Source organism: Rattus norvegicus, chromosome 8 (assembly GCF_021556685.1).
Source record: "Rattus norvegicus strain SHRSP/BbbUtx chromosome 8, alternate assembly SHRSP_T2T, whole genome shotgun sequence".
Taxonomy (NCBI): domain Eukaryota; kingdom Metazoa; phylum Chordata; class Mammalia; order Rodentia; family Muridae; genus Rattus; species Rattus norvegicus.
In genome coordinates this window covers 24,975,960-24,984,516 of record NC_141541.1, presented here as the reverse complement: position 1 = coordinate 24,984,516, position 8,557 = coordinate 24,975,960, and positions in this window count along the sequence as shown.

Below are 8,557 nucleotides of genomic sequence, written 5' to 3'. Positions count from 1 at the left end.
AACCAAACTTATGGGACACAATGAAAGCTGTGCTAAGAGGAAAACTCATAGCTCTGATTGCCTGCAGAAAGAAACAGGAACGAGCATATATCAGAAGCTTGACAGCACACCTAAAAGCTCTAGAACAAAAAGAAGCAAATACACCCATGAGGAGTAGAAGGCAGGAAATAATCAAACTCAGAGCTGAAATCAACCAAGTAGAAACGAAAAGGACCATAGAAAGAATCAACAGAACCAAAAGTTTGTTCTTTGAGAAAATCAACAAAATAGATAAACCCTTAGCCAGACTAATGCGAGGACACAGAGAGTGTGTCCAAGTTAACAAAATCAGAAATGAAAAGGGAGACATAACTACAGATTCAGAGGAAATTAAAAAAAATCATCAGATCCTACTACAAAAGCCTATATTAAACAAAACTTGAAAATATGCAGGAAATGGACAATTTCCTAGAGAGATACCAGGTACTGAAGTTAAATCAGGAACAGATAAACCAGTTAAACAACCCCATAACTCCTAAGGAAATAGAAGCAGTCATTAAAGGTCTCCCAACCAAAAAGAGCCCAGGTCCAGACGGGTTCAGTGCAGAATTCTATCAGACTTTCAGAAGACCTCATACCAATACTATCCAAACTATTCCACAAAATTGAAACAGATGGAGTGCTGCCAAATTCCTTCTATGAAGCCGCAGTTACTCTTATACATAAACCACACAAAGACCCAAGAAAGAAGAGAACTTCAGATGAATTTCCCTTATGAATATCAATGCAAAAATACTCAATAAAATTCTGGCAAACTGAATCCAAGAGCATATCAAAACAATCATCCACCATGATGAAGTAGGCTTCATCCCAGGCATGCAGGGATGGTTTAATATACGGAAAACCATCAATGAGATCCATTATATAAACAAACAGAAAGAACAAAACCATATGATCATTTCATTAGATGCTGAGAAAGCATTTGACAAAATTCAACACCCCTTCATGATAAAAGTCCTGGAAAAAATAGGAATTCAAGGCCCATACCTAAACATAGTAAAAGCCATATACAGCAATCCAGTAGCTAACATTAAACCAAATGGAGAGAAATGTGAAGCAATCCCACTAAAATCAGGGACTAGACAAGGCTGCCCACTCTCTCCCTACTTAGTCAATATAGTTCTTGAATTTCTAACCAGAGCAATCAGACAACAAAAGGAGGTCAAGGGGATACAGATTGGAAAAGAAGAAGTCAAAATATCACTATTTGCAGATAATATGAAAGTATATTTTAGTGACCCCCAAAAGTTTCATCAGAGATCTACTAAACCTGATAAACACCTTCAGCAAAGTGGCTGGGTATAAAATTAACACAAATAAATCAGTAGCCTTCCTCTACACAAAAGAGAAATAGCTGAGAAAGAAATTAGGGAAACAACACCCTTCATAATAGTCCGAAATAATATAAAATACCTTGGTGTGACTTTAACCAAACAAGTAAAAGATCTGTACAATAAGAACTTCAAGCCTCTGAAGAAAGAAATTGATAAGACCTAAGAAGATGGAAAGATCTCCCATGCTCATGGATTGGCAGGATTAATATAGTAAAAATGGCCATTTTACCAAAAGCCATCTACAGATTCAATGCAATCCCCATCAAATTCTTCAGCGAGTTAGACAGAAGGATTTTCAAATTCATCTGGAATAACAAAAAACCCAGGATAGCTAAAACGATCCTCAACAATAAAAGGACTTCTAGGGGAAATCACTATCCCTGAACTCAAACAGTATTACAGATCAATAGTCATAAAAACTGCATGGTATTGGTACAGAGACAGACAGATAGACCAATGGAATAGAATTGAAGACCCAGAAATGAACCCACACATCTATGGTCACTTGATTTTTGACAAAGGAGCCAAAACCATCCAATGGAAAAAAGATAGCATTTTCAGCAAATGGTGCTGGTTCAACTGGAGGTCAACATGTAGAAGAATGCAGATCGATCCATGCTTATCACACTGTACAAAGCTTAAGTCCAAGTGGATCAAGGACCTGCACATCAAACCAGATACACTCAAATAATAGAAGAAAATGCGGGTTAGAACCTGGAACACATGGGCACTGGAGAAAATTTCCTGAACAAATCACCAATGGCTTATGCTCTAAGATCAAGAATCGACAAATGGGATCTCATAAAACTGCAAAGCTTCTGTAAGGCAAAGGACACTGTGGTTAGGACAAAACGGCAACCAACAGATTGGGAAAAGATCTTTACCAATCCTACAACAGATAGAGGCCTTATATCCAAAATATACAAAGAACTCAAGAAGTTAGACTGCAGGGAGACAAATAACCCTATTAAAAAATGGAGTTCAGAGCTAAACAAAGAATTCACAGCTGAGGAATGTCGAATGGCTGAGAAACACCTAAAGAAATGTTCAACATCTTTAGTCATAAGGGAAATGCAAATCAAAACAACCCGGAGATTCCACCTCACACCAGTGAGAATGGCTAAGATCTAAAACTCAGGTGACAGCAAATGCTGGCGAGGATGTGGAGAAAGAGGAACAGTCCTCCATTGTTGGTGGGATTGCAGACTGGTACAACCATTCTGGAAATCAGTCTGGAGGTTCCTCAGAAAATTGGACATTGAACTACCTGAGGACCCAGCTATACCTCTCTTAGGCATATACCCAAAAGATGCCCCAACATATAACAAAGACACGTGCTCCACTATGTTCATAGCAGCCTTATTTATAATAGCCAGAAGCTGGAAAGAACCCAGATGTCCTTCAACAGAGGAATGTATACAGAAAATGTGGTACATCTACACAATGGGATATTACTCAGCTATCAAAAACAATGACTTTATGAAATTCATAGGCAAATGGATGGAACTGGAAAATATCATCATGAGTGAGGTAACCCAATCACAGAAAGACATACATGGTATGCACTCATTGATAAGTGGATATTAGCCAAAATGCTTGAATTGTCCTAGATGCACAGAACACATGAAACTCAAGACGGATGATCAAAATGTGAATGCTTCACTCCTTCTTTAAAAGGGGAACAAGAATACTCCTGGCAGGGAATAGGGAGGCAAAGATTATAAAGAGGCAGAAGGAACACCCATTCAGGACCTGTCCCACATGTGGCCCATACATATACAGCCACCCAATTAGATAAGATGGATGAATCAAAGAAGTGCAGGCCGACAGGAGCCGGATGTAGATCTCTCCTGAGAGACACAGCCAGAATACAGCAAATACAGAGGCGAATGCCCGCAGTAAACCACTGTACTGAGAACGCGACCCCCCTTGAAGGAATCAGAGAAAGAACTGGAAGAGCTTGAAGGGGCTCGAGACCCCATATGGACAATGCCAACCAACCAGAGCTTCCAGGGACTAAGCCACTACCCAAAGACTATACATGGACTGACCCTGGGCTCCAACCTCATAGATAGCAATTAATAGCCTAGTAAGAGCACCAGTGGAAGGGGAAGCCCTTGGTCCTGCCAAGACTGAACACCTAGTGAATTTGATTTTTGGGGGGAGTGTGGTAATGTGGGGAGCATGGTGAGGGGAAGCCCATGTGGAATGGGAGGGGTTAGGGGGATGTTGTCCTGGAAACCGGGAATGGGAATAACAATCAAAATGTAAATAAGAAATACTCAAGTTAATAAAGATAAAAAAAAAAGAAAGAAATCCGGGAAAACACAGGTAAACAGGTAGAAGCAGCTAAAGAGGAAACAATTCGCTTAAACAAATACAGGAAAACAAAAGCAAACAGGTTAAGGGATTGAACAATTTGGCAACTTATAAGATTAAGAAAAATATCTTCACTAACCTCACATTTGATAGAGGGCTAATATCCAAAATATACAAAGAACTCAAGAAGCTGACCTCCCAAAATAAAACCCACCCTAAATCCCCATCAAAAGATGGGGTATAGAACTAAACAGAGAATTCATAACTGAGATATCTTGAATGGTGCAGAAGTACTTAAGGAAATGTTCCAAGTCCTTAGTGATCAGGGAAATGCAAATCAAAACAACACTGAGATTCCACCTTACTCCAAACATAATTGTTAAGATAAAAAGCTCAGGTGACAGCACATGTTGACAAGGGTGTGGAAAAAGAGAACAGTTCTCCATTGGTATTAGTATGAAAAACTTGTACAACCACTCTGGAAATCAATCTGGAGATTCCTCAGAAAATTGGAAATACATCTACCTGAAGACTCAGTTATACCACTCCTGAGCATATACCCAAAAAGATGGCCCACCATGCCACAGAGGCACATGTTCCACTATGTTCATAGTGGTCTTATTTGTGATAACCAGAAGTTAGAATCAACCCAGATGTCCTTTAACAGAAAATGGACAGAAAATGTGCTTCATTTACACATTGGAATGTTATTCTGCTATTAAGAATGAGAACACCATGAGGTTTGCAGGCAAGTGGATGGAACTAGAAAATATCATCCTGAGTGAGGTAACTCAGACCCAAAAGGACATGCATGGTATGTACTCACTGACAAGTGGATATTAGCCAAAAAGTAAAGAATACTTAGGATACAATCCACAGAACACAAAAAGGTTAACAAGCTATAGGGCTCAAGTGAGGATGCTTCAATTCCACATGGGAGGGATAAGAAAGAAATCACAGAAGGCAGATGGAGGGAGTGACCTGGTTGGAAGAGGGGAGTTGGAGGGGAAAAGGGGAACATTATCAGGCATTGGGAGTTGGGGAAGATAGGAGAGAAGTACTGAGGGCCAGCAGAATGAAATGAAATATGCAACCTTGGGGTTGGAAAGTGGGGGGACACTCTAGAATGTATCAGAGACCTGGGAGGTGAGAGACTCTCAGGACTCAAATGGAGGGACCTTAGATGAAATGCCAAGAGTGAAGAGAGGGAACTTGTAGAGTCTGCCTCCAGTAGAAAGACAGGGCATCAAGTCGGGGAATGGGGTGGCCATCCCACAGTGAAAACCTCTGACCCAGAATTGTTCCTGCCTAAAAGAACTACAGGGACAAATATGGAAAAGATACTGAGGGAAAGGCGGTCCAGTGATGGGCTCAACTTGAGTTGAGGGGAGGCTCCAAGACCTGACTCTATTATTAATGCTATGGTGTGCTTACAGACTGGAACCTAACATGGCTGCCCTCTGAGAGGCCTAACCAGCAGCCGACTGAGACAGATGCTGATACTCAAACACAACAATCAGATAGAAGTTGGGGACCCCTGTGGTTGAATTAGGGAAATGCTGGAAGAAGCTGAGGAGGAGGAAGAAGCTGAGGAGGAGGAAGAAGCTGAGGAGGAGGAAGAAGCTGAGGAGGAGGGAAACCCTCTAGGAAGACCAGCAGTTTCAACTAGACTGGACTTCTGAGATATCTCAGACACTGAGTCACCAACAAGGCTGGTATGAGGTTCCCAACACATATACAGCAGAGGACTGCCTAGTCTGGCCTCAATGAGACAAGATGTGCCTAACCCTAGAGAGACTTGAGGCTCCAGGGAGTGGGGAGGTTTGGTGGGGTTCGGGGGAAGACATCCTCTTGGAGACAGGGGGAGGAGGAATGTGATGAGGAACTATGGGAGGGTGTACTATGAAGTGGGCAATGACTAGATTGTAAAAATAAAAGAAAATGTAGAATAGAAAAAAGTAAAATGGCAGTATAGATTTAAAGAATTTGCAATAGAAGAGACTCAAATGACTGAGAAATACTTAAAGAGATGTTCGCTATCCTTAGCCATCAGGGAAGTGCAAATCAAAACTACTTCATGAGTCATTTTTTTTAACTTGTCAGAATGGCTAACATCAACAAAACAAGTGACAACTTAAAAGGATGTAGAATAAGGGGAGCACTTATCCATTGATGGGGGAAGTATAAACTTGTACAGTCACTGTTGAAATCAGTATGGCAGCTCCTCAGAAAGTAAGAATCAATCTACCTCAAGGTCCAGCTATACCACTTTGGGTATATATGCAAAGGGAGCTTCATCTGATTGTAAGTACACTTGTTCAGCCATGTATCGTGTTCATTGATGCTCTGTTCAGAGTAGCCAGAAACTGATGTTTCTGTCCCTTAGCAGAAGAATGGATAAAGAAACTTTGGCATGTTTATATGATAGATTATTACTCAGCTGTTAAAAAATGACGGTATACAACCTGTTCTGCCTTCAAAATATGCTAAGGCAATGGTGGAACAAAGCTTATAGGACTAACTAATCAATAATTTATTTGATATAAGGCCCACTCCAAAGAGTGGCTAAGAACCAGAGAATAGATAGCTGGACTTAGGGTAAACTCAAATAGTAATGGTCTTAAAAAAGAAGTTGTGATAAAATGACTCCTAATGATATTCTGCTCTACAAATAGAATGGTGCCTCACTCAGCCATTATCAAAGAGATATCCTGCATCAGGTAGAAGCAAATATAGAAACCTACAGCCAGACATTACACAGAAAGTGAGCGGGAGACCTTAGAACACTAAGGTCTAAATGTATGTGCCCATCAAATCCTTCCCCCGAGAGCTCAAAGAACCCTGTAGAAGAGGAAGGAAAAGTAATGTAAGAGTCAGAGATGATGAAGGAAAACAAGGCCCTCTAATCAACTGAGCAAAAGCTCATTTGAACTCAGACTGAAGAAGCCAACACAGGGCTTGCATGGGTCTGAACAAGGTTCTCTGTGTGTATATTATGGCCTTCAGTTGAGTGTTTTAATGAGACTCCTGAGTGTGTGAGTAACTGGTTCGCTGACTTTTGTGCCTTCTCTTGGATTCATTTCCTTCTGTTGGTTTGCCTTGTCCAACTTCAATGTGATGGCTTTTGTTTAATGTTATTACATTTTATTTTGTTGTTATTTCTTAGAAGCCTGTTCTTTTTCTTCTGGGAAGTAAAAGGTTCATTTGCTATTATGCTTCTAAATCATAGTTCATCACTAAGGGAAGTCAGGCAGAAATATAGGCAGGTTCCTCATAGAAGCAGGTGGAGGGGGAATGGAAGAGGGGGAACCAGGAAAGGGAATAACATTTGAAATTGTAAATACATAAAATATTCAATAAATGCTTATAATAAAAAATTTAAGCAGGAATCTGGAGGCAGTAAACCAGGAGAAATGATCAGTTACATATTTTACAGTTTCAAGAGAGAAGAATCAGAGTACAATTACTATCAAATCAAATCAAATAAATCAAGCAGAATCAACATTCAGCAGCATAAATCAAGCACCATAGCTTAGTGTTCATCATCTGGAATTTACTCATGATCTTTTGCTTCCAAAAGTCTTAGACAGCTCTATTTCTCTGGATTTGCTATCAGAAGCACATGTAGCTTGTGCCACAGGCTAGGCTAGCTTCATTTAACATCTGCCACTGTCCTTTATGGTTATCCCATGGCTCTGGAATCTACAACATACTGGGGTCTCTTCTGCAATGGAAGCTCCACCTTCTCCAATGACCTTTCCTAGCCTCTTTCAGGGACTCTAGTCCTGCCATATAATGCTAAGCCTCAGCCTCTTTCTATGACCTCTTCAATTCTGGGGTTTCCACTGCAGCTGAGGATGGACCAATGGCATTTTCAGGCTTTCTATGAGACTGTGACTCATAGATTATCTCCATGACATCTTCAAGTCTTCACCTTCCATGCTTCCAAAATTAGTGACATTATTAAACTCTTGCACTTTATTAAGTTTGATTGCCAGGTTTGACATGCAGCCTTACCACTCCAAGACTACAGATTATGTGTTCTGATCTTGAGAAAATACTTCCCAAGTGATTTTTCCTCAATGGTGCTGGTTTCTTATTAATAACATTTGATTTTTCAAACCCAATTAGGCAATACCAATTGTTCCAGTAAAGCAAAGCTTTCACTTCATTGGTGCTGTTCTCTTATTAACCAGTCTTCACCTCAGATTACCAGAAACCACATGGAGACCCTTCATAGAATCATTCCTTCCTTCCAAAACTTCACAAGCTGAGGCCTCCATATTCAACATTCCTCAATCATCTTCCTAGTGCTCATGAAGCAGCCCACTAAGATTTGTATACTCAATCGATTTTCCAGGGGTTATACTCAGGTTATCAGGATCAGTAGCAAGTATCTCTATTCTTGGAACTATCTCACTGTCATTATTTATTTATTTTTCTTTGAGAAAGAGGTTCATTCTGTAGTCCATACTGGCTTTGACCTCTTAATCCTCCTGCCCCTCCTCCTAAATTGCTGAGATTACAGGCAGGTAAGTATCATTCCAAACAACTGTTTTATAGCTCAGTATATTGTATTGGGCCTTTATCAACAGAAAATTGGCTAATATAATATCTAAAATTGTACTAATCTTGAAAATGTCTAAGGAACCAACAGGAGCTATGCTGATTAAATTGGTCAACTCCTATCATGATGGTGTCTAAGATTTATGCTCAGTGAAATCCTGGGTAGATGGTGTTCTGTGTAGATTTGTTTTGCACATATAAATGCTGCTGATACCACAGCCTACAAAATGCTAGTATGCTTAACAATAGTTATAGCATTCATGCAACATTTTTCCTCATCAGGTTCTTCTGAATGCATG